Genomic DNA, 26,972 nt, shown 5'->3' with positions numbered 1-26,972 from the left:
TTCGACGGAGGACACCGAGCGGACACCTGATAAATGTAGTCTCTTATGGTCAATTTTCCAATGAAATGCCTACATATACGTCACAATGCTGCAAACACCTTGGGAAACGACAGAAAGTGTAGGCTCTCTCCTTGCGCATTCACAGCCATATAAGGAGACATTGGAACACAGCGCCTCAAAAATCTTGCTCACTTCCTGTATGAAATTTCATCTTCGTTTCGCCTGAAGCATTAGTTCTGTGGCACTCACAGAATATCTTTGCAGTTTTGGAAACGTCAGAGTGTTTTCTTTCCAAAGCTGTCAATTATATGCATAGTCGAGCATCTTTTCGTGACAAAATATCTTGTTTAAAACAGGAAAGTTTTTCATCCAAAAATGAAATAATGCCCCCAGAGGTTCAAGAGGTTAAACAAATCAAAATGTATTTTATATTTCAGATTCTTCAAAGTGGCCACCCTTTGCCTTGATGACATCGTTACACATTCTTGGCATTCTCTCAACCAACCTCATGAGGTAGTCACCTGGAACGCATTTCAAATAACAGGTGTGCCTTGTTAAAAGTTGATTTGTAGTATTTATTTCCTTCTAATGCGTTTGAGCCAATCAGTTGTGATCTGACAAAGTAGGCGTGGAATACAGAAGATGAAGCATGGAGGAGGAGGTGTGATGCTGTGGAAGTGCTTGCTGGTGACACGGTCTATGATTTATTTATAATTCAAGGCACAGTTAACCAGCATGGTTACCACAGCATTGTACAGCGATACACCATCCCAACTGGTTTGCGCTTAGTGGGACTATCATTTGTTTTTCAATGGGACAAGGACCCAACACACCTCCAGGCTGTGTAAGGGATATTTTATCAAGAAGTAGAGTGATTGAGTGCTGCATCAGATGACCTGGCCTCCACAGTCACCCGACCTCAACCCAATGGAATGGTTTTGTCACGGTTTTCATGTGGTGAAGGAGAGTCGGACCAAACTGCAGCGTGTAGATTGCGATCCATGTTTAATCAAATAAACGTAACACGAATCAATACAAAAAACACTACAAAACTATAAACGAAACAAAAACCGAAACAGCCTAAACTGGTGCAAACTAACACAGCACAAGGACATCAAGACACTAAGGACAATCACTCACAACACAACCAAAGAATATGGCTGCCTAAATATGGTTCCCAATCAGAGACAACGATAAACACCTGCCTCTGATTGAGAACCACTTCAGACAGCCATAGACTTACCTAGAACACCCCACTAAGCTACAATCCCAATACCAACACACCACATACAAAAACCCATGTCACACCCTGGCCTGACCAAATAATTGAAGATAAACACAAAATACTTCGACCAGGGCGTGACAGGTTTGGGATGAGTTGGACTGCAGAGTGAAGGAAAAGCAGCCAACAAAAGCAGGCAACCAATATAACATATATTTAGATTTATTTAACACATTTTTCGTTACTACATATTCCATATGTGTTATTTCATAGTTTTGATGTCTTCACTATTTTGTAGAAAATAGTAAAACTGAAGAAAAACCCTTGAGTAGGTGTGTCCAAACGTATGACTGGACTGTGTATATATATATATATATATATATATATATATATTATGTTCCCCACACGTCTAAAACCAAAGTTGCGCCCCTGTTGAAAGGTATTTTCCGATTGAGACAGCATTCACAGCTTTTACCATTAATGCGATGTTCACAAATGTCCTTTAAAAGCTGCGTTGTTGGCTTCCCAGCACAGAGCACAATGAATTAAATCCCGACCCTAGTCTCAGATTGTAGCACTCTGTGAGAGAATAACACACACACACACACACACACACACACACACACACACACACACACACACACACACACACACACACACACACACACACACACACACACACACACACAGGCTGTGCTAATCAACAATATCCCATCCTCAGAATCTACTCCTCACACTATCGTCTGATAAGACATACCTTGGCAGAAAAGAAAAGGCCGCACCACCAGTTTGTGGTGTGTGTGTGTGTGTGTGTGTGTGTGTGTGTGTGTGTGTGTGTGTGTGTGTGTGTGTGTGTGTGTGTGTGTGTGTGTGTGTGTGTGTGTGTGTGTGTGTGTGTGTGTGTGTGTGTGTGTGTGTGTGTGTGTGTGTGTGTGTGTGTGTGTGTGTGTGTGTGTGTGTGTGTGTGTGTGTGTGTGTGTGTGTGTGTGTGTGTGTGTGTGTGTGTGTGTGTGTGTGTGGGAGTCACACCGGCCGGCGGCAGCGGTGGTGCATTATTGAGCTGTTGAGAGGTGCAGCGGCTGATCAATTCAAACTCTTTGTGTAATTGTCTCTTGCATCTGAATACAAATCCCTGCCCTTATGATTCATCATATTTATTTGTTTATTTCCTCCGGCAATATCTTTTATTAGTTGTGCACTCAGCGGCTAGATTTAATTTCTGCGGGAGGGAACAACAGCAGCGGTTGATGATTATTATTGCGAATGTAATACTACAGAGGCTGAAATATAATCTATGGAACGTTAAAGTGACAGATTAGGAGGGGAGGAGGGTTCATTTACAAGTGTTAAGACATCACGGCTAATGCCCTCCAACACCAAATGAAAATCAAACGTTTTTACTTTTCTCTCCCCGTGCACGTGTGTGTGCAGGCATGTGCACATTTAGGGGTCTACCTGTGCCCAAACACCTGCCCCCCCCCCCCACACACACACACACACACACACACACACACACACACACACACACACACACACACACACACACACACACACACACACACACACACACACACACACACACACACACACACACTCTGGGGCTATAATTATATATTTTTAGTATACAGGTTTTGTCTTTGCTGTTCTGAGTCCACTGCCCGCATGTCGTCGTCAAGTTTGCCACCCCCACCTGGGTAGTAGTAGTAGTAGTAGTAGTAGTAGTAGTAGTAGTAGTAGTAGTAGTAGTAGTAGTAGTAGTGGTAGTAGTAGTAGTAGTAGTAGTAGTAGTAGTAGTAGTAGTAGTAGTAGTAGTAGTAGTAGTAGTAGTAGTGGTAGTAGTGGTAGTAGTGGTATAGGTCCAGTGATAGTAGAAATATGAGTCTTCCTGCAGTTATTGTACAATACTGTAGTAGCAGTGGCAGTGGTAGTGTTAGTACTAGCAGTCATTGTGCTTACACAGAAAAACTCAATGGTAATTGAGTCTCTTGCTGTGTAGCCTGAACCACATTGAAAATTATGACAATGGACAGATATGAATCATTTACATGTCCATCTTCCAGAATGAATGACTAACAATAGGGTTACAAGCAGAAAATATCAAATTAGCTCTAATGATATAATGGCTCATCTCTTTCCAGCTGACATGTTGAGTCATTTTCCACCCAGTCACATTGCATTGATTTTCATCAGGAGAGAAACTTGATCCCCGCTTTATCCTCTTTAACCAGCTCACTTCCCTACGATGCTCCCAGATATTTAGTCTATCGTCTGATTTCAGGTTGGAGATAATCAGAGCCATGTAGAAGATGAACTATCACTATCCAAGATGAATGCTTCATAGGAATGGGGGTATATATATATATATATGTGTGTGTGTGTGTAGAGAGAGAGAGAGAGAGAGAGAAAGAGGTAGAGAGAGAGAGAGAGAGAGAGAGAGAGAGAGAGAGAGAGAGAGAGAGAGAGAGAGAGAGAGAGAGAGAGAGAGAGAGAGAGAGAGAGAGGGATAGACGGAGAGATGGACAGAATCTGTGTAAGTACTTGCTGACTTTGATGTCCAGGGGCCACATTTATCAATACCCCCCCCCAACAAACACACATGCAGGGAGAGAGGTAGTGAGAGACAGTGACCTAGTAAGTCAATCTGAAATTAATTTGAAGAAATGTCTATGGAACAAAGTAAGGGCATACAAATATTAGTTCATATAAATTGTTCTCTTTTCTAATCTCTCTTTTAGCGTTTCTATGGTGTAGCAGCCACAAAAATATTGCCTGAAATACTCCATTGTGTGAATAAAGCCATTGAGTGCAATGGGCAAGACAAATGGCCAGGAGTTTTAGACCTAAAAAAGAACGAGCTAGCCGTCAATATACAGATCCGTTTATTTCTATAACAATGGATGTTTGCCTTCTGTAAAGTCAGGAATTTTATATGGCACCTTCAATGTTTTTACATGTTAAAATTCAAGGACTGTCTCACTAGCTTCTCTGTAACTGTCTTGGAGACATCAGATACACAGGGAAATATATTCATATTTTAGGCCAGTAGCCTACCTCCCTGTTCCCTTCCTCCTTTTCACTACTCTGTGAGAGCATTCAGTATGTATCTGTGGCACACTGACACCCTATCTGCAATCATTCCCAATATAATTGTCCAATCTGAGTTTATATTCCTTTAACAGCGTTGGAGTCTCGCTCCTCGACAGAAACATCCCTGAACCAAATCAAATCCCGGGGTCAGCACAGCCTTTTGGAGAACTCCCTTAGATAAAGTCTTGTTCCGCAAATCTGCTCAATATATTAGAGTTGATTTGGTGGGGACAGTGTAGATAGAAAATATGCTACATTAATCTTGGCTATTTCAATCTCAGAGGCTGGGACTGTAAAATTGGTATGCTGCATATCTAATTTCCTCTCTTTTTTGTCCATCTGATTCATGCTACCCTCAGAGGTGTGGCGCAGTGCTATTGTGGACCCCACGGTGCATTAACAACAGCCTGCATCGCCTATCACATCTGATCTCACTAAATCACACAATATGGGCGATGGAGAGCATGGGGAGGGAGGGGAAGTCTGAACTGACTGCCAATGTCTGAGACATGACTCACAAACACACACATGTACACTCGCACACACGTGCACGCGTGCGCACTCAAGCATGCGCACACACACACACACACACACACACACACACACACACACACACACACACACACACACACACACACACACACACACACACACACACACACACACACACACACACACACACACACACACACACACACACACACACACACACACACACACACACACACATTTTGTTGATGTCCACTCCACGTCAACCAGTACCGAGGTTTAGAGGCCAATGTCACAGAGCCAGAGGGGCATCCATTTCACATATTGCAGCCAACACCTCATTTCAATTATGTTCACCGGGAGAAAATATATAAATAAAGAGCTGCTATAATCAGAAATCAGTATGTGAGCCCCACTGTCCCCGAAGAGTGTGGCACACATACTCTTTTGTGCCATTGTCATTTCTATCACTCGAAAGCCATGCAGGCTCTGAGGTCACAGAGCTCAGGCCTCATCAGTGGGGCTAATTTGATTGTGGCGGAACAATGGTAGCATAGCCTAGCCCTGCCCCATAGAGAAGCATACTAATGTCAGTGTAGCCTAGCGCAGCCCTGCTGCGCCAAAGTGCATACTAATTACAGCTGCTGCCCTTCATCCTGACCTTGGCGGGTCACTTAGCAGTGTGATCAGTCCCTGACTTCTAATAAAGCCACTTTAACAGGTTGAGCTGGAGGGGCACACAGCTTTTACTCTCTCTATCTTCCTTTATCTCTATCTCTATTTTTTACCGCTCCCTCTCTGTCTCTTTTCCTTGCTATTCTTCTTTGTACAATGGTCTAGCTGTTTTCTCAATGTTTGCATCACATTTTTCCACTCACTCTCTCACTTTAATGTTTCTTCTTCTTCTTCTTCTTCGTTTTCCCTCTAACTCTTCTTTTTCATAATGATACAAGCTCACGACTCACACCTGACCAGATGTTTGTTGTGTTCTGTGACAACTCATGAGAACAGTTCAAAAGGGTCAGGTGTTTCAAATTGATACAAACAATAACAAACATTCTATCTATTGTATGCATGATTTAAAATGCCTTTTGATGACCATGGTTTTTCCTCCTGTATAGTTGTGTTTTTTGATGCCAATATTTGGTTATTTACTTACTTACGTCCTGTTTTTATTTGCTGTCTTATTGTATTGTTTAAGTCAAATGCATTATTATTATTATTATTATACTTTTTCAAACTTTTAAAAATGTGATTATTATTTGCATATTATTTGTATTGATATTTTCATCAAACGTGACACATACATTATCAGTATCGTAGTCTTTACAATACTGATAAACATGCAAATGTGTTCATGTTGTATTTGCTTGCACCCACAGTACCTATATGGCATGGTTATTTAAGAGATTTATATACACTATATTTACATACACTATATAAAAAAAGTATGTGGACACCCTTTCAAATTAGTTGATTTGGCTATTTCAGCCACACCTGTTGCTGACAGGTGTAAAACAATAGAGCACACAGCCATGCAATGTCCATAGACAAACATTGGGAGTAGAATGGCCCATACTGAAGAGCTCAGGGACTTTCAACATGGCACCATCATAGGACACAACTTTACAACAAGTCAGTTGATCAAATGTCTGTCCTGCTAGAGCTGCCCCGGTCAACTGTATGTACTGTTATTGTGAAGTGGAAACATCTAGGTGCAACAACGGCTCAGCTGTGAAGTTGTAGGCCACGCAAGCTCACAGAACGGGACCGCCAAGTGCTTAAGCGCAAACCGCGTAGAAATCGTCTAGGTTGCAACGTACACTACCGGGTTCTAAACTGCCTCTGGAAGCAATGTCAGCACAATAACAATGTTCGTCGGGAACTTCATTAAATGTGTTTCCATGGCCGAGCTGCCGCACACAAGCCTAAGATCACCATGCGCAATGCCAAGGATCGGCTGGTGTGGTGTAAAAGCTCGCCACCATTAGACTCTGGAGCAGTTCTCTGGAGTGATGAATCACTCTTCACCATCTGACATTCCGACAGACAAATCCGGGTTTGGCAGATGCCAGGAGAACGCTGCCTGCTTGAATGCATAGTGTCAATTTTCAAAGTTTGGTTGAGGAATAATGTTCTGGGGCTATTTTTCATGGTTTGGGTTAGGCCCCTTAGTTCCAGTGAAGGAAAATCATAACACTACACTACTAGACAATTCTGTGCTTCCAACTTTGTGGCAATAGTTTGGGGAAGGCCCTTTCCCTATGCACAAAGCAAGGTCCATACAGAAATGGTTGATCGAGATCAGTGTGGAAAAATTTGACTGGCCTGCACAGAGCACTGACCTCCACTCCATTGAACACCTTTGGGATATATTGGAAATCTGATTGCCAGCCAGGCCTAATTGCCCAACACCAGTGGCCGACCTCACCAATGCTCTTGTGGTTGAATGGAAGCAAATCCCCACAGCAATGTTCCAACATCTATTGGAAAGCCTTCCCAGAAGAGTGGAGGCTGTTATAGCCGCAAAGGGGGGACCAACTCCATATTAATGCTGCCTATCATTATGGAATGAGATGTTCGACAAGCAGGTGTCCACATACTTTTGGTAATGTTTTGTTTAAATGTACCTCAAGGCAGTACATAAACAAATAATCTAGCATTAACCTCACCATATGGCTTGAAAAAAAGATATACTGAACAAAATTATAAACGCAACATGCAACAATTACAAGACATTACAGAGCTGAAGTTCATATAAGGAAATCAGTCAATTGAAATAAATGCATTAGGTCCTAATCTATGGATTTCACATCACTGGGAATACAGATATGAATATGTTGGTCACAGACACCTTAAAATAAAAAGGTAGGGGCGTGGATCAGAAAACCAGACAGTATCTGGTGTGACCACCATTTGCCTCATGCAGCGCAACACATCACCTTCACATAGAGTTGATCAGGCTATTGAATGTTGTCCCAATCCTCTTCAATGGCTTTGAAGTTGCTAGATATTGGTGGGAACTGGAACATACTGTCATACAGGTCAACCCAGAGCATCCCAAACATGCTCAATGGGTGACATGACTGGCCATGGAAGAACGGGGAATTGTGTACAGATCCTTCCGACATAGGGCCATGCATTATCATTATCATAGGGCCATATTATTCTTAAGCCCTTTTCCTTTTACTTAACTAGGAAAGTACAAATTCTTATTTTCGATGATGGCCTAGGAATAGTTCAGGAGCACAATGACATATTTTTACCTTGTCAGCTCAGGGATATGCCAAATGATCGCTCCCTCAAAACTTGAGAAATCTGTGGCATTGTGTTCTGTGACGAAACTGAACATTTTGGAGGCGCCTTTTATTGTCCCCAGCACAAGGTGCACCTTTGTAATGATCATGCTGTTTAATCCGTTTTTTGATATGCCACAACTGTCAGGTGGATGGATATTTTTTGGCAAATAAGAAATTCTCACTAACAGGGGTGTCAACACATTTGTGCACATCATTTCAGAGAAATAAGGTTTCTGTGCGTATAGAACATTACTGGGATCTTTTTATTTCTTTTTATTTCAGCTCATGAAACATCGGACCAACACTTTACACGTTGCATTTCGATTTTTGTTCAGTGTATATTTCTGTCCCTCTTTCCAGTTGTAGGATCATCAGTTGGCTGTAGTTTTGACTCAAATAAGTACAGATGTGAAACATTAGCCATCTTGGTGATTGCTAAGGCAGCTTATTTTGGTCAAATCTAATTTATTGTATGCATATTGAAGTGAAATAGATTCATGTGAAAAGATGAATTTATGTTCAGATAGCTGAGACTGAATAATACTGGACAATGGAGCCACAATTGTTCCCTTTGTGTAACATAAAATATTAGGAGTTTTTATTGTTTCAAAGAATTTAGCAAAAAAATGCTGGGAACAATGTACATTTGTATTGTGAGCGAACCATGTTTTTAAGTGTGTAAGATGAGCATCTTTCTCTCTCTCTTTCGCTTTCTGTGGCTCTCTCTGTTGTTCTGTCTCTCTTTCTCTCTCTCTCTCTCTCTCTCTCTCTCTCTCTCTGTCTCTCTCTCTGACACACAGGTAGAGTAGCAGCAGGGGGCTGGGGGGATAATTCCCTGCTGTTTGCGTCTTTACAGGAGGCTGGGTAGAGGAAGAGGCAGAAAAGAGGGCTAGCTCCATATTATACAGACTACTCTCCTCTAATGACTGTCTGAATACCCACTGTAAGTACAGTAACGAGGGAGACATAGGAATAATGCCTCTTTTCCCTCCTATTATCTGCTCCTAGAAGGGGCTGAAGGTGGACTGTCAAAAAAAAAACTGAAAATGTGCCCTGGTGTACTCATGGTGTTTGGAGGAACTGTTGACACAATTTGATTGCAGCTACTATTTGAGCAATAATTGCACAGGAGGTTGGAGTATCATAGGACAGACAACTGAGGCTGGATTTGATGTGTGTTCATGACATACGCTATAGGGCACAGCATACTGGAATTTCCCTAGGAATTTCGTCAGGAAGCCATGTACACACACACATGCATGTACTCAGCACGCACGCGCACACACACCATTTTCATGGCTAGCCTTTATTGTTGCACAACAAAGCTCTTCAGAATCATAATACGATGTCCAGCCAAAGGAGTATCTGTAACCTTTCCACAGGTGTGCCAGTACACCATTTAAACACCCTTCGAGGACACCCTTAATCATCCTTCAGTCTTGCTCTGACCTAGATCATGGTGGATTGGCCGGACCTGCCAAAAAACTGCAGCCCCATTAGCCCACAAGAGTCATCAACAGTGGATTAGACAGCCTTTCACGCCTCATCCAGAGCACATCCAGGGCCCCCCTCTCTCTCCAGCTCTCTGAGCTTGCGCCAAGCCCTCCTCTCTGGGCCACGGCAAGCGAGCCAGGCAGCCTCTCCGGAGGGAGCTCCAGAGCTCGGCATTAGTGGCCCCTCAGCCTCAGCTGCCGGAGATGTTATTCTAATTAACAAGGGATTAAGCCATCATCTCGCCTTGTAATACAGCCTGGATGGGATTTCCAATATGGACGCCGGAAAGAAAAAAACAGCTAGGGCGTTTAGCTGCACAGTAAATTACTCTTGACCTGCAGGACGGTGGAGTCTATCGGCACGGCAACCGCCTGCCAATTACAACAGCTCAGGCCTGCCAGAACTTTCATTGGGAGGAAGGAGGGGTGATGGTGGGATGGGGGAAGGGAGAGGTGGACGGGGGTCTAATTTTTTAACCACATTACACATATTACATTCTGTAGGAAATGGAAGTGTGTTTGAAAATGAAAACAGAGCCCATGGTTTCTGGTGAACCGTATCCTCCCTGGTTATGCATTGTTACAAATACTGCATTAATTTCCATTATGAGCTCATTTTGGAAAAAGGGAATTTTGATAGGGGGTTTGTTGAATGATGCATTTGTTCAGTTCATCCAGAAAAGCTTTGATTTATATTTTACAGATGTGTTCGTAAATGTAAAAAAAATACAATTTCTCTACGTTTTCAGTAACCAATACAGACGTTATTGAGGCAATATCAAACGTTTGGTGGATAACCAGGTGGAAACCACTTTCCAATATGGTTTACAATTAACAAATGGTCAACTGTTATATACAACAATTCTGACTGGCAATACTTCCATTGTTTAGCAGCACTCCCTCATGAAGTATGTCATTCCTTTGTTGAGGTATTTGGCACCCATTTAAAACTTGATTCATTGGCTTATGAATGTCCAACCCTCTCTTGGCATACCGTAGAGGACTAATGCCATCATCAGAGTGGTGGCATTTTGGCACTCTCTTGCCTGGCATAGAAGAGGAGTGTTTGGACTAGTACCCACGCCCAGAACCAGGGAATCCAGCAGGGCACCAAGACTGACGCAACCTGATGCAACTGACATAAAAGACAACGCTAGTCAACAACACAGGATCATGGTCCACTTCCAGTATGCATACGTGTGTAACGGATTTCCTTCTCTTCGTAGCAAGGATCGGACCAATACGCAGCGTGATAAGTGTCCATGTTTTAATAGAAAAGACTGAACATGACTCAAATACAAAATAACACCGTGAAATGGCAACGAAACAGTCCCGTGTGGCACTGACACAGGAAACAATCACCCACAAAATAACCAAAGAATATGGCTGCCTAAATATGGTTCCCAATCAGAGACAACGATAAACACCTGCCTCTAATTGAGAACCAATCTAGGCAACCATAGACCTACATAAACACCTAGATGAAAAAAAAACATAAATCTACAAAAAACCCTAGACAGTAACAAACACCCTAGATGAGACAAAAAACACACATATCACCCATGTCACACCCTGACCTAACCAAAATAATAAAGAAAACAAAGAATACTAAGGTCAAGGCGTGACAGTGTGACAATGTTGCACAATGATTTCGAATGCCCTTACAATTAATGGATTAAATTATGATGTCTTGATAGACAGGTTCAGGGCTTTGCAATTTCTTCCAGCTACTGTAATGTCCACATGTGATGCCCCCTGCATCCAATCTGCTTTTTAATAATGTTTGGGTGCCGCTAGAGTCTGGCAGAGTCTGGTGACCAGACCACCAATGCCAGTGAACAGAAGGATGTTTTTATGTTTTATGTATGCAAGGAGAGAGTGAGAAAGATAAAGAGAGAGAGAGAGATGGGGGGGGTTATTGCATGGTAGTGGCAGGTGCTGTGTTTAGGCACTCAATCAATCAATCCAATTAATTTATAAAGTCCTTCTTACATCAGCCGATGTCACAAAAGTGCTGTACAGAAACCCAGCAACGCAGGTGTAGAAGCACGGTGGCTAGGAAAAACTCCCTAGGAAGGCCGGAACCTAGGAAGAAACCTAGAGAGGAAGGATATGCACTGAAGGATATGCTGAATGTAGTGTGAGAACGGGGACTAAGCTAAGCTTTATGGATCACTAGGCATTGGGTGGCAGGAGGACACAAGCAGAGGGAACAAGCATGCACAACGATGATGCAGCCGGTGTGTGTTAGTGTCAGTGGGCTCTACTGTAGGTGTAAAACCATTGTTTTCTGCTCAGTGAAGGAGCACTGGATTCGTTTGAAAAATAAACAGTAAGTGACCTGCTTTTTTAAAAAACTCATTGTGTCTTCCCACTCTCTTTACTGCTGAATGTGCTGTATACATCACATGGTAGGTGTGTGTTTGTGTTTGTCTGCATGCGTGTTCACCATGTTTTGAAAAAAAACAACTTTCTATCGATGGATTAGGACATGCAACCTTTGGCACCGGAGGCAGATGCTTAAAATTTAGCAGACGCTCTTAACAATTCCAGCTCTTAGTCTCACGTCGGAATTCAACATTCATCAATGTTTCTCATACGTTACATTTGGAAGATGTTCCAAACGTCAAATTTCAAAGTGGTTAAAGTTGAGTTTAAGCATTAACTCCAAATTATTGAAGGTTAGGGTTAAGTTTAGGCATTAACTTCACATTATTAAGGTTATTATTAATCTTAAGGTTAGGCATGAAGTCAGAATGGGTAAGGAAGGGTTAAGGATGCAGCAGAGGACAACGCTTAACCCCATTCACCATCCCTGTCCAAAATACCCTAACAAAACAGAAACCCCTCTCTCTCTCGCTCTCTCTCTCTCTCTCTCTCTCTCTCTCTCTCTCTCGCTCTCTCTCGCTCTCTCGCTCTCTCGCTCTCTCTCTCTCTCTCTCTCGCTCTCTCTCTCTCTCTCTCTCTCTCTCTCTCTCTCTCTCTCTCTCTCTCTCTCTCTCTCTCTCTCTCTCTCTCTCTCTCTCTCTCTCTCTCTCTCTCTCTCTCTCTCTCTCTCTCTCTCTCTCTCTCTCTCTCTCTCTCTCTCTCTCTCTCGCTCTCTCGCTCTCTCTCTCTCTCTCTCTCGCTCTCTCGCTCTCTCTCTCTCTCTCTCTCTCTCTCTCTCTCTCTCTCTCTCTCTCTCTCTCTCTCTCTCTCTCACTCTCTCTCTCTCTCTCTCTCTCGCTCTCTCTCTCTCTCTCTCTCTCTCTCTCCTTCACAAACATCACCATTTTTCTAGAATACCCACCCCACATTAATTTACATGACAATGTCCCCTTGTTTTTTTTGGCTAGATGGAATTCACAGCATGGAGTCGGCACAGTGAGTGAGGGGTCATTGGTATGTATATCAGAGAGAGGAGAGAGGCTGTAGCCACACACACAAAATCTTTCTCACACATGCACAAACATTACACTTCTCCTACCAAAACTGCTGCTTCATGTAATATGACTACTAGTACTACACTTCAATAAATCACATTATTATAGTAATAACATCAACATTGTTAATAACAATATGAAGCATTTATCACCATGTAATCATAAAAACAACAGACTTAACACATGTAATTCAGTTCAGTAATGATGTAGTCAGTAGTGTGTAAGTAGAGTGTGTGTGTATTTGTGTGTGTGTGCATGCGTGTGTGTGCGTGCGTGCGTGTGTATGTACGTATGTGTGAGTGAGTGAGTGAGTGAGTGAGTGAGTGAGTGAGTGAGTGAGTGAGTGAGTGAGTGAGTGAGTGAGTGAGTGAGTGCGTGCGTGCGTGTGTGTGTGCGTGCATATGTATGTTTATGTGGTATCATTACTATGTAAATGGTTCCCTGCTGCTGTGGAGTGTGATGACTGGAGTCTGTTTTTCTAATGAGAGAATGAGAGGAACAAGAGTTCTGCCAAAGCTCACATGGACTCCACGGGGCTGCCGTACAACCACACACACACACAGTATGTGACACACACACCCTCAAACGCACACACATGCACGCGCACACACGCATGAAATAGGACAAATATAAGCACCCAAATGATTATTATTATTAATACACACACAATCACACACACACAGGAGAGACATGAGGGGGGCAGACATTAACAGATCGAGTGAAAGGATCAGGAAGGTTGGATTAAGACTGAAAGTACCAGGACTAAGAGTAAAAGTGTGTCTTCAATACTCTACCGAATTTAGGGGACCCAAAACAGAACACCTCTTCTCCTCTCTTGTATGCTCATCTCCAATCAATCTCCTATCTCTTCCCCTCTCTCTATCTCTCCCTGACCCTCTCTCTTTCTCTCTTTCTCTCCCTTTCCCTCCCTAGGGAGAGTAGAGATATCCATTTCCATTAGAATGGAATGAAAACCAGCCGGCAGAGGGGTGGCCCAGAGGTGGCAGAGACACACAGGAGACTCAGATGTTCCTCTCTCACTCCTCTCCTCCAAACTCCGGAGGTACATATGAAAGACACACGCATCCTCCAGTGAGAGAACAGACAGAGAATCTCTCATTCTCTCTTCTTTCCAGGTTTTCAATATCTTCCATCTTCCTGCCTCTGTCACTTCTTCTCTTGCATTCCTCTTTCACTCTCTTCCTCCCTCTGTGTCTCTCCCTGTGCAGTGTATCAAGGTCTCAAAGGGAAATCTTGATCATATGGGGAAATGAGGCAGCGCTGTGGCAGAGCTGGAACCATGTACGTTTCTACAGAGCCATGTAAGTTCCTCTATTCACTTTATCCATTGGGGCTCTATTGTGGGCATGGTGGATGCCGTTGTCTAACAACGGCAAGTACATACATAGATTTGGCCAGTTCTCAGAAAGCCTACAGTAGTCAAAATGAAATATATGTCCATGTCCTTGTTTACAATGCCATTCACCATGCCCACGATAGAGCCCCAATGGATAAAGTGAATAGAGGAACTTACATGGATCTGTAGAAACTTACATGACTCCAGCTCTGCCACGGTGGCCTCATTTCCCCATATGATCAATATATCCCTTTGAGCCCTTGATACACTGCACAGGGAGAGCTTTGAAATAGCTTGCCTCTGATTGTACACATAACTGTATACATTGTATACACGAACTCAGTGTTCTCCAGACCATGCCACTGTGGGTGAATGGGGCCAGGGCGGCACTCAGAAGTCAGTTCACACATATGTGTGAGAGAGATAATTGGCAACATGACCTTCGCTCGCTTGGTTAAACTGTTGCAAAAAAAAAAAAGATTTCAGGTAGAATGAGAAAAGTGTTTCATATTCAGTAAAATAGCATTTAATAAGGGCCTCCCGGGTGGCGCAGTGGTTAAGGGCGCTGTACTACAGCGCCAGCTGTGCCATCAGAGTCCCTGGGTTCGCGCCCAGGCTCTGTCGTAACCGGCCGCGACCGGGAGGTCCGTGGGGCGACGCACAATTGGCCTAGCGTCGCCCGGGTTAGGGAGGGCTTGGTCGGTAGGGGTGTCCTTGTCTCATCGCGCACCTAGCGACTCCTGTGGCGGTCTGGGTGCAGTGTGCGCTAGCCAAGGTGGCCAGGTGCACGGTGTTTCCTCCGGTGCATTGGTGCGGCTGGCTTCCGGGTTGGATGTGCACTGTGTTAAGAAGCAGTGCGGCTTGGTTGGGTTGTGTACCAGAGGACGCATGACTTTCAACCTTCGTCTCTCCCGAGCCCATACGGGAGTTGTAGCGATGAGACAACATAGTAGCTACTACAACAATTGGACACCATGAAATTGGGGAGAAAAAGGGGTAAAATTCCAAAAAATAACATTTAAAAAGTATTATTTAATAATGATTGTGTGTGTGTGCATGTTTTTGTGCGTTCTTATGTCTGTATTACTTTTGTGAGGTGCATTTTCATGTGTCAATGTGTTGCCTAGAAGCCTGGGTTTGTCCAATGTTCTGGCATCTCTATATTCCCCATACAAAGGCTCAGTATCCTTGGTGTGGTTTCTCAAAATCACAAATAAGCTGTAGAAATTGCCATGGTCATATTAAACCAAAATGTAGACCGTTCACTATCATCGCATTACATTTCAAGTTCTGTTCTGTACTGTACTTTACTATACTGTATGGCCTATAAACATAACATATATAGACTGCTGTATCTACAGCTCACACAGAACAGAAACTCATCTCTTCACTCTCTTTGCATTCTACTGGAGTCTCCAAAGCCTGCTCCACAGGAACAAACTATAATTATTATGTAATCAGCTGGGCTGCTGCCCACCAAGCATTACATTGTTAGTTAACATTCCTTATAAATAGCCTTTATTAATTCATCTGAGCAGGATCAGCCTTGTCCAGGACTAATAGGCAGTGGTAGTATAATACATTTAAACGGCAGGCTTAGGGTTCCTACTGTATAATGGCTGCAATATAGCTCCCTGTGCTCTGTCCATACAGCCAACATGGGTGTAACACTTTAAACTACACTACAAATAGGTTATTATACAGAAACTACAAGGGAAATACTCATGAAATATTGTATCTAAATTACTATGTCAGTTATGACCATAGTTCTTGTACATTTCAAGGCCTTTGTGGACAAACCATGGACAAGCAGGATCAATAAGTTTTAAAGTTGAATTGTCTGCTCCTGCAGACTTCCAGTCATTGAGCTAACACTGGTTAGCAATGGCTCTAGAAACAGCCTTCAACTTCTTTCAGCAGAGACATTCAAATGGTATCAATGAGTTCATCATGTAGAACAAAGTGGTTAATTGCCAAAATTTCAAACTATCCCTTTAAACATTTAACGTTCAAAGGACACAAATGAACATGCAGTTGCCAGGGGCCTTGTTTATCAGTCATGCGTAGGCACAAATCTGTGAGTAAACCATGTGTGAGATTTATCAATATGAACGGTTGCATGAGATTGTGCGTACATTTATGCACAGCCATGACAATGCGTATGCACAGTGCCAAGGGGTGGAATAACGGAATTGCTTGTCAAGCTTAGAACAGGGAAAATACATGTTGAAATTGTGAGAATAATAATTCAATCAATTTTCAATTGAATTGTATTTCTATTGTGAATTCATGCAACATATCTTGACAGGCTATATGTAATTTGACGGCATTAGCGCATTTGTTATGATAATAATCCACATACAGTACAGTAATTTGTTAAATTAGTGGCACGTGTGAAAGTGAAACAAGTGTTTAAATACAATAAAAGACTGAGATCATGGGAAATCAAATAGGATATTGATCGAGTTTAGAGTTTTTAGAGAGGTTTTAGAGCTCATCAGATATTGTTTTCCCCTCCAAAATATTATACACATTTTGCGAGGATAAAAGACTTACTTTAAAAAGACAAATACATGCCATTCCGATGCACATCCAACTGCTATCCACCCTCAGGTTTAAGTCAACTGGCACTTTTCAAAGGGAGCTTGTCAACCGGGATCTCACAGCCCTCGATAAACCAATGTTTTGGATGCAATTATCAGCAAAACGTACAGTAACACATACCATTTCCATACACCATCGCACAACATGATGAAGTCAAGAGGGGTTTATTTGCCGTGATGCAAGCAATGGGTTCCCAAATATGAAGAGAGCAATAGACTGCGCCCACATTGCCATAAAAGAACCATCCCAAAATGATTTCAACAAAGTGGACAGAAAATAATTCCACTCTTAATGTGCAGGTGTTAGGTTATGTGATGCGCAAAAGAGGGCATGGTGACCGGGTGGAACGCACGACTTGTTCAGAACAGCAATGTTGGCCTACTACAGGAGGGAGCTGTTGAAGATGGGTGGCTTATTGGTGAGTGTTGCCTACTCATTTGAAGTATATTTGCCATTGCTAAAGCAACTTGAATTTTACTAATAGTCTTCTCTTTGTATCTGTTTTTATTTTTACTGAGTGAGACAAGTGGTTTTCCCCTTGCTCCTGTCTTTGTCTAGATTCTGTTTTCTAGTTTTCCCGGTTTCGACCATTCTGCCTACCCTGAGCCTGCCTGTCACACCACCCTGGATTATTGACCTCTGCCTGCCCTGACCCCGAGAATGCCTGCCATTCTGTACCTTTTGGACTCTGATCTGGATTACTGACTTCTGCTTGCCCTTGTCCTTTTGCCTGTCCCCTGTTTTAGTAATAAACTTTTGTTTCGTCGACACTGTCTGTATCTGGGTCTTCCCTGAAATGTGATATAAACGGGGGAAATAAAAAATGAACAGTAAACATTACACTCACAAAAGCTTTAAAATAGACAATTCAAATGTTAAATTATTGGCTATTATTGGCTATACCACAGGATGTTGGTGGCAACTTAATTGGGGAGGATGAGCCCATGGTAATGGCTGGAGAAGAATACGTGGAATCCATGTATTTGAAGCCATTCCATTCGCCCTGTTCCAGCTATTATTATGAGCCGTCCTCCCCTCAGCAACATACACTGGGACATACATTTGGCATTAGGTTAGGAGGTGCAGCTCAGTTTCCACCTCATTTTGTGATGTTGTGGAATATATAATCAAAGGGAAGAGAGATGTCAGATTCTTTCAAACAACACTTTTTTATAAGATTTGCAAAAAAATGAAGCAAATCAGCCATCACCGAGAATGTCTCAGAGTTGAAAGCTTAACAAACATAGCCGGGTCTCTGCTTTTATAGAGGAAATACATACAACCCCTTTCTGTATACGTGGCAGTCTGCAGATAGTGTGTAAAAGGTCATTAGTTGTCTGTGCAGACTTAAGATAGCACAAGGTTGATTGCCCGAGAGCTCAACTGTCTAACTGCATCCACAACAACAAAACACTATAATGTGCTCCTTTCTGCAAGTTTCCATACATGTGACTTTCTGTAGATAGTAAACCCATGGGATGTCACATGCTGTGGCCGCACTCAAGTGGACCTTAGCTATAAGCCCAGTCTTATGAATAAGTCCCACAAAGACAAGTTTGTATCAGGTTAGAAAAAACACTAGCATATAACAAGAGACAATTATTTTATCTTCTTGGTGACAGGGTGACAGTATTGAGTAGCTTGGATGAATAAGGTGCCCAGAGTAAACTGCCTGCTACTCTGTCTCAGATGCGAATATATGCATATTATTAGTAGTACTGTGTAGAACACACTCTGACGTTTCTAAAACTGTTTGAATGATGTCTGTGAGTATAACAGAACTCATTTGGCAGGTGAAAACCTGAGAAAAATCCAACCAGGAAGTGGGAAATCTGAGGCTTGTAGTTTTTTAAAACTCAGCCCCTATTGTAGATATAGTGGCACATCGGTTATGTTGCACCTCCTAAGGCTTCCACTAGATGTCAACAGTCTTTAGAACGTTGTTTCAGGCATCTACTGTGAAGTGGGACCGAATGAGAGAGGAATGAGTCAGGTGTCTGGCAGATTGCCACAGGCTCTGAAGTGAGGTCACGAGAGAGTTAGCTCTCGTTCCATTGCTTTTCTACAGACATAGGAATTCTCCGGTTGGAACATTATTGAAGATTTATGATGAAAACATCATAAAGATTGATTCTATACTTAGTTTGACAAAGTTCTACGGGCTGTAACGGAACTTTTTGAACTTTTCGTCCGACATTCGGCTGGACCTGAACACACTTTTGGATTTGTTTACCAAATGCAATAACAAAAAAAGCTATTTGGACATAAATGATGGACATTATCAAACAAAACAAACATTTATTGTGGAACTGTGATTCCTGGGAGAGCATTCTGATGAAGATCATCAAAGGTAAGTGAATATGTATAATGTTATTTTTGACTAATGTTGACTGCCCAACATGGAGGATGTTTCTTTTGGCTGGTTTGGGCTCTGAGCGCTGTACTCAGATTATGCTTTTTCCGTAAAGTTAAAAAAAAATCTGACACAGTGGTTGCATTAAGGAGAAGTGTATCTAAAGTTCCATGCATAACACTTGAATTTTCATCAACATTTATAATGAGTATTTCTGTGAATTCATTTTATCTCTATTTGTGCTTTTTGTGACTCCTCCCTTTGGCTGGAAAAATGGCTGTGATTTTCTGTGAGTTGGTGGTGACCTAACATAATCGTTTGTGGTGCTTTCGCTGTAAATAATTTTTTAAATCAGACACTGTGGCTGGAGTAACAAGACTTTTATCTTTAAAATGGTGTAAAATACTTGTATGTTTGAGGAATTTTAATTATGACATTTTTGTTGTTTTGAATTTGGCGCCCTGCACTTTCACTGGCTATTGGCGAGGTGGGACGTGACATATCCCCGAGAGGTTTCAACATTAAAACACAGGATAGCATGACTATTTATGTAGTTTTCCATTATAGTGTTCACTTACCCCGTGTTCTCTCGAGAGCCAGGTCTGCCTATGGCAGCCTCTCTCAATAGCAAGGCTATTTTTTGTACATAGTCAAGAATTTTCTTAATTTTGGGTCAGTCACAGTGGTCATGTATTCTGCTACTGTGTACTCTCTGTTTAGGGCAAGATAGCTTTCCAATTTGCTCTGTTTTTGTTGTTGATTTTTTCCATTGTGTCAAATAGTTATGTTTTTACTTTCTCATTATTTGGTTGGGTCTAAATATGTTGCTGTCCTGGATGAACCTAGAGAAGAGTCCCCTCAGGCAGCTGATTATGGGGCTCTGTTCACGAACACAAGCAGAACACAGAGCCCCATAATCAGTTGCCTGAGGGGACTCTTCTCTAGGTTCATCTCTCTATAGGTGAGGTCTTTGGTGGAATGTGTTAACATTGCTTCCTTTTAGGTGGTAGTAGAATTTAACAGCTAATTTCTGGATGGTGATAACTAGCTGGTATAGTCCTAATCATGCTCTGTATGGATTGTTTGGGGTTTTGTGTTATACTGTACACAAAGTATATTTTTGCAGAATTCCGCATGCAAAGTCTCAATTGGGTGTTTATCACATTTTGTGAATTATTGGTTGGTGAGTGGACCACAGACCTGACAACCATAGAGGGCAATGAGTTCTATAACTGAATGAAGTACTTTTAATCAGATCCTAATTGGGATGTTGAGTTTTATGTACCTTTTGATAGCTTAGATCATCCACAGCTTTGTGGAAGTTACCTGTGTTGTTGATGTTTAGGGTGAGGTAGGTATAATTATTTGTGTGCTCTAGAGCAAGCATTCTCAAACTGGGGTATGCGCAATGCTGTCGGAGGTATGCCAAATAAAAATGTGATTCACGTACCAGCTCTACTGGTAGTACTGCTACTACCAGCAGTACCACACCTGCACCTGTCGACGACACAAGTTGACCTGCTTCCACGAGGACATCCAATGCTAGCATCAGTAATTCCACATTTTGTCTTTAGCCCAGCTAGCATGGATACTGACAATTGTGAAACTGATTCAGCCAAAGAGCTACTGCCCCCTTGTCCGGGACAACAGACAGGGACGTTGGACCATCGAAGAGGCGTAAATATGGTGACAACTACATTGATTTGGGGTTCACTTATATTGGGAGTAGTGCCTTTCCTCAGGTACAGTGTGTTATATGTGCAAAAATACTATCTCACAACTCGCTGAAACCTTCACTCTGTGCAGAGATTAAAAAACAAAACATTGCAATTTGAAAAATAAGCCACAGGAGATTATTGAGCAAGAATTAAGATGACTTTCAAGTAGTAAGACATGTATAAAAGCAACAGAAACCATTAATGAAAAGGGGCAAGAAGCGTTTGATATGGTGAGCTACTGAGTGGGTGGGACAGGCAATCCCCATACTATTGTGGAAGACTTCATTCTTCCTGCTGCAGACAATGCTGGGGGGATAGGCCAAGAAAAACTAAACTATGCCTTCACCAAACAACACTGTTTCACGACGCATCAGTGACATGGCAGGAGACGTTTTGAAACAATTACTGCTTCGCATACAAGCCAGGGAATTCTATGCGTTACAGATGGATGAGTCAACAGACGTGGTGAGCCTGGTACAGCTCCTGGTACATGTCCGTTACGTTTATTGGGGGGTCAATCAAGGAATACATCCTCTTCTGCAAACCACTGGAAACGAGGACAACAGGAGAGGACATTTATAAAGTACTGGACAGCTTTGTGACATCAAATGGACTTTGGTGGTTAAGATGTGTTGATATCTGTACTGATGGCGCAAAAGCCATGAAAGGCAGACATAGTGGAGTGGTAACGCGCGTACAAGCAGTTGCTCCCGACGCCACTTGGGTACACTGCAGCATCCCCCAAGAGGATCTTGCTTCCAAAGGAATGCCTGATAGCTTGAAAGACGTTTTGGACACTACAGTGAAAATGGTTAACTTTGTTAAAGCAAGGCCCCTGAACTCCCGTGTATTCTCTGCACTATGCAATGATATGGGCAGCTTTTACAACATATAGAAAGAATTGTGCTGGTTATCAAGGAGCAAAGTATTGACACATTTTTTGGAATTGCGAGACAAGCTTAAAGTTTTCTTTACTGACCATCATTTGACCATATGCACGATGACGGGTTTCTCAAAAGACTGGCCACTCTGGGTGATGTTTTTTTCGCCTGAATGATCTGAATCTAGGATTACAGGGACTCTCCACAACTATATTCAATGTGCGGGACAAAATTGTCTGCATTAAAAAGGACAACACACAGGTCTTTCCATCATTGTATGATTTTTGTGTGCACTGAACTCAAGCTTATGTACAATGTCAAATGTGATATAGCGAAGCACCTGAGTGAGTTGGGTGAGCAATTGCGCAGGTACGTTCCCGAAACGATGACACAAACAACTGGATTCATTATCCCTTTCATGCCCTGCCAACAGTTCACTTATTGATATCTGAACAAAAGAGCCTCATCGATATTTCAACAAGCGTTTCTGTGAAAATGTAATTTAATCAGAAGCCACTGCCAGATTCCTGGTTTGGGCTGTGCTCAGTTTATCCTGCCTTGGCAAATCATGCTGTTAGGACACTGATGCCCTTTGCAACCACGTACCTATGTAAGAGTGGATTCTCGGCCCTCACTAGCATGGAAACTAAGTACAAGCACAGACTGTGTGTGGAAAATGATTGAACTTCTTTGGGATCGGTGTCCCTTCCACTGGACGGTTGAGCTAGCGTAGGCTCGTGAGATTAGCATGAGGTTGTAAGTAACAAGAACATTTCCCAAGACAGACATATCTGATATTGGCAGAAAGTGTAAATTCTTGTTAAATCTAACTGCACTGTCCAATTTACAATAACTATTACAGTGAAAGAATACCATGCTATTGTTTGAGGAGAGTGCACATTTTTTGTCACGGAACCCTACGGAACTTTCATTACGCACACCTGGCCCCTAAGTGTGCCCTTGGACTACCAGTGTCCTGTTGATTATTGTTAAAAATGTAAATTGGTGCGTGTGAGTACCTGTGCTGTGTGTTTTGGGCTTTCGTGCCCTTGTGGATTGCGCAGATGATTGCAGGTCTCGTCCCGTGTCTTAATCCTCATGCGTGTGTGTTATTTATTCAAGGTACTCCTCGCTCTTTTGTTTGGGTTTCAACACTGTGTTTTAGTTTGGTGTTTGTTTTGTCGTCGTCCCAGTGCCTTTACATGGCACGCTGTAATTTGGAATAAATAAACCTGTATTATACATTCCTGTGCCTGTCTCATGAATCATTCATACCAGCGTGACAGAATAATCAACCTAAGGGAGACAGCGGGAATGGCCCGTCTGAAGACGCTGCGACTGGTCCATCCGGCACCGCCGCAACTTCGGCAGCTGTAACTGGCCCATCTGACGCCGTCACAACTAGTCCGTCCTGAGATTGACCGTCAGGGCCCAAGTTTGAACATCTGTGCAGAAGATCTAGGTGCTGCTGCAGGCCCACCTTGGTTGTGGACAGAAGCACCAGGACATCTGCAAACAATAGACATTTGGGAGAGTAGGGTGAGGTCGGATGCTGTAGACCGTTTTAGTGCCCTCGTCAAATCATTGATATATATGTCTCACCCAATGGCCCTGGGTCAATAAATCTGTGTGTTTATTGTCAATTTTAACTGCACACTTGTTGTTTGTGGACATTGATTTTATAATGTCATACAGTAATGCAAAAAAGTAAGCATACCCCCTGGAAAGGGTTCATTCTTCAATTTTTTTTTTTTACATATTTGGACACATGGATATTCATACTAAATTCCAACCACATTCATTGATAAAGGTAACCAAATTTAACAAATCATACAAAAACATGAAAAATGGCATTTCCTTACGCTGATAAAATCAGTACAGCCTTTACTATCACATAAAATGGCTAAAATTAGAATCAGGTGCACCAAAAACAAGGGGCAAATGATTAGAAAAGCATTAGAGAGTAACGTCCAGCCTTCCATAAAGATTAGAAACTTTGTCTGGTTTGATCTTAATCATATTAGTGTGTGGTAATACATCATGCCGAGATCAAATACATATCTGAGGCCCTCAAAAGAAAGATTATTGATGCCCATAAGTCTGTGCGGGGTTACAAATCCATTTCCAATCAGTTCGAAGGACATCATTCCACTCTCCAATGGATCATCTAGAAATTGTGACGATTCCAGAACACTGGAAATCTACCTAGGACAGGTCATCCCACCAAATTCAGCTCAAGAGCTGACCGAAAGATGCTTAAGGAAAATGTTGAATAGTTGTGGTATGTATATTTAATCATTTAGTTTACCATCAACAACACAGGCCTTTTTGGGTTGGAGAGTTTGTATTTTGTCCTGTAGCTCATCCAATGTAAATTGGAGAATCTAGTGTGTTCTGATACTATTTAACCTTTTATCATTGTTATTAGTTTTCTTAGATTTTCTGCCAGAATTTATATTTGATATGTCAGCTGATATGTAAAATATATTGTTCAGGCTTCCTACTGCTAAGTTTACACCTTCACTATTGCAGGGTAACATTTTGTCCAGGAAGTTGTCTAGGAGGGATTGGATTTGTTGTTGGCCAATTGTTGTTTGGTAGGTTTCTACACTACCCTCCTTCCATCTACAGCATTTATTAATATCGATGCCTGATTTTGCTGTGATCTGATAGTGGTGTCAGTGGGCTGACTGCGAACGCTCTGAGAGACTTCGGGTTGAGGTTAGTGATGAAGTAGTCTACCGTACTACTGCCAAGAGATCAATCAATCAATTAATCAATCAAATGTATTTATGAAGCCCTTTCTACATCAGCTGATATCTCAAAGTGCTGTACACAAACCTAGACTAAAACTCCAAAAAGCAACCAATGCAGGTGTCGAAGCAAGGTGAGCTGTAGGTGTACCTACTGTAGGAGTCATCTCGAAGCCTACCATTTATTATGTACAGACCCAACATGCGACAGAGCTGCAGGAGTTGTGACTCGTTTTTGTTGGTTATGTTGTTAAACTACAACTAGGGGGTGCATAAGGGGGAGGGAATGCTATCACCTCCAGATAGCATTCCCTCCTCCAGATAGCATTCCCTCCTCCAGATAGGTGTAACTCTCTCAGATAGGTGTAACTCTCTCTCTCTCTCTCTTGCTCTCTTGCACTCTCGCTCTCTCAGTGCATGCTGGGAGTGTTTTGTAGTTGAGAGGCCGTGTGGAGGGCTCTGTCCTTACATATGTTCTTGATTCTGTCCTTGGTCTTTTCTTGACATTTTATTTTCTATGGTGGATGGTTAACACACTGTTAATTTAGTGGTACCCACTGTTTTTGCACAAAGTTAGGGAGGAAGAGGACAGAGTTGTAGTTTCCTGGGGTTTGAAAGGTATGGTGTGCGCAATGGATTCGCAGCCTAGAGAGGAGGAGACACTGTCATTATGGCATGGATTCAGGTGTGTTCCTGAGAAGGGAACACACCTGAGGTTCTGCTCGCAGTCGGCGAACAGGTAGGAGCTAAATGTATACATTCTGCATACAGAATGAACAAAGCTGTGGTTGTGTTCATGAAAATAGTAAATTTAGTCGGTAGGCTAATTACTAGTAAAATATTTGTAAGGGATATGTTGGTGCCGATTTCTCCTATTTTGACTCCTCCGACAATGGTTATAGTTGCAAATCTGCCTCTGTTTATTACAGATGATCAAATCCAGAGAGAGCGGAGTCATTTTGGTAAGTTTTCTAGTGGTTTTCGTGTACCGTTGGCAGGTTTTGAGTCGAATGCCGTTAACCATGTTGTGTCGTTCCGGAGGCAAGTGTTCATGTTCCTGAATAACAATGAGCAACAGTTAAATGTGAATTTTAAAGTGAGGCATGGGGAGAGGCTCTATGCAGGGTTTGCCAGCACAGATAGTCTGCGGTGCTTTGAGTTTGGGGATTTGGGGCATAAGAGCTTTGCATGCCCACATAAAGCCCGTAGACAAGGTGAGGGAATAAGCGCCAGTGAGGGAAATTGAGGTCAACGTGCAGGGGGCCATGAGACGCAGGCAGAAGAGGCTGGGCCTAGTCATGCTATCGATGGTGGTGTAGATGAGGCTGGGCCTAGTCATGCTAGAGATGGTGGTGTAGCTGAGCCTGGGTCAAGTCATGTTATGGATGGTGGTGTAGATGAGGCTGGGCCTCGTCAGGTTATGCTAGTGTATGAGGAGAGTACAGTGGGGAAGGGTAAGCGACTAGGGGAAGTGGAGAAGCGTGTCAAGAGGAAGAAAGGAGGTGGTGGGAGGGGAGAGGCGGGTGTCGTCAAAGGCACCAAAGAACCTTTGCCTGGTGCTGGGGGAGGAGTCCCCGACTAGAGAGAATTGTCAGGTTGTCAGGATGGGAGATGGAGATGAGGAGGAGGAATGTGAGTCTAGGGAGGAGGACAATGACGAGTTGTTTTCAGACACCTCAATGGGTCCAGAGCTGACAGCGAGTCAGGCAGAGGGGTCAAAGAACACAGTGAGAGAACTGTTAAGGTTTCTGAATGAGACTAAAGGGAAAAAGGTTTATCTTGAAACCTTTTTTGCGATCCATGAAAGTTTGTAAGATCCGTACAATGGAAAAATGGAAAAATAAGGGGCATGGTGTCCTCTCACCCAGGAAACATTTTAGGTTGAGTAATTGGATCACAACCGTGTGTAAGGGTCTACCTTCAGACGCTGTTTAGATTAATAGTTTTTTTCTGGCACTGGGGCTTTTTGAGTGTTGCTATTGGTCTCCTTCTTTGCTGGCTCACAATTTATGCAGACCCTTCGGGTAAGCTCGCTTAATATAAATGGTGCCACAGATTCGGAAGAGAGGAGTATTTTGAGTGAATATGTAAAAGATGTACGAGTGTTGTTTCTGCAGGAGACTCATGGTGATCTGGTGAATGAAGTCGACTGGGGGCTCTGGTAGAAAGGGGCAAGTGTGCTGAGCCAGGTTGTGTGCTACCATTCTCCCGGTGGGTTTTTCACCACATAACCAAGGCTCGGATGTCTATTTCACTAGGGCCTCTGCATGTATCCTATTGGAAGTGTAATGTAA

The sequence above is a fragment of the Oncorhynchus gorbuscha genome, linkage group LG06, assembly GCF_021184085.1.
Source record: "Oncorhynchus gorbuscha isolate QuinsamMale2020 ecotype Even-year linkage group LG06, OgorEven_v1.0, whole genome shotgun sequence".
NCBI lineage: Eukaryota > Metazoa > Chordata > Actinopteri > Salmoniformes > Salmonidae > Oncorhynchus > Oncorhynchus gorbuscha.
The sequence above is the reverse complement of the archived record's forward strand: the minus strand, read 5'-3'. Positions refer to the sequence as shown.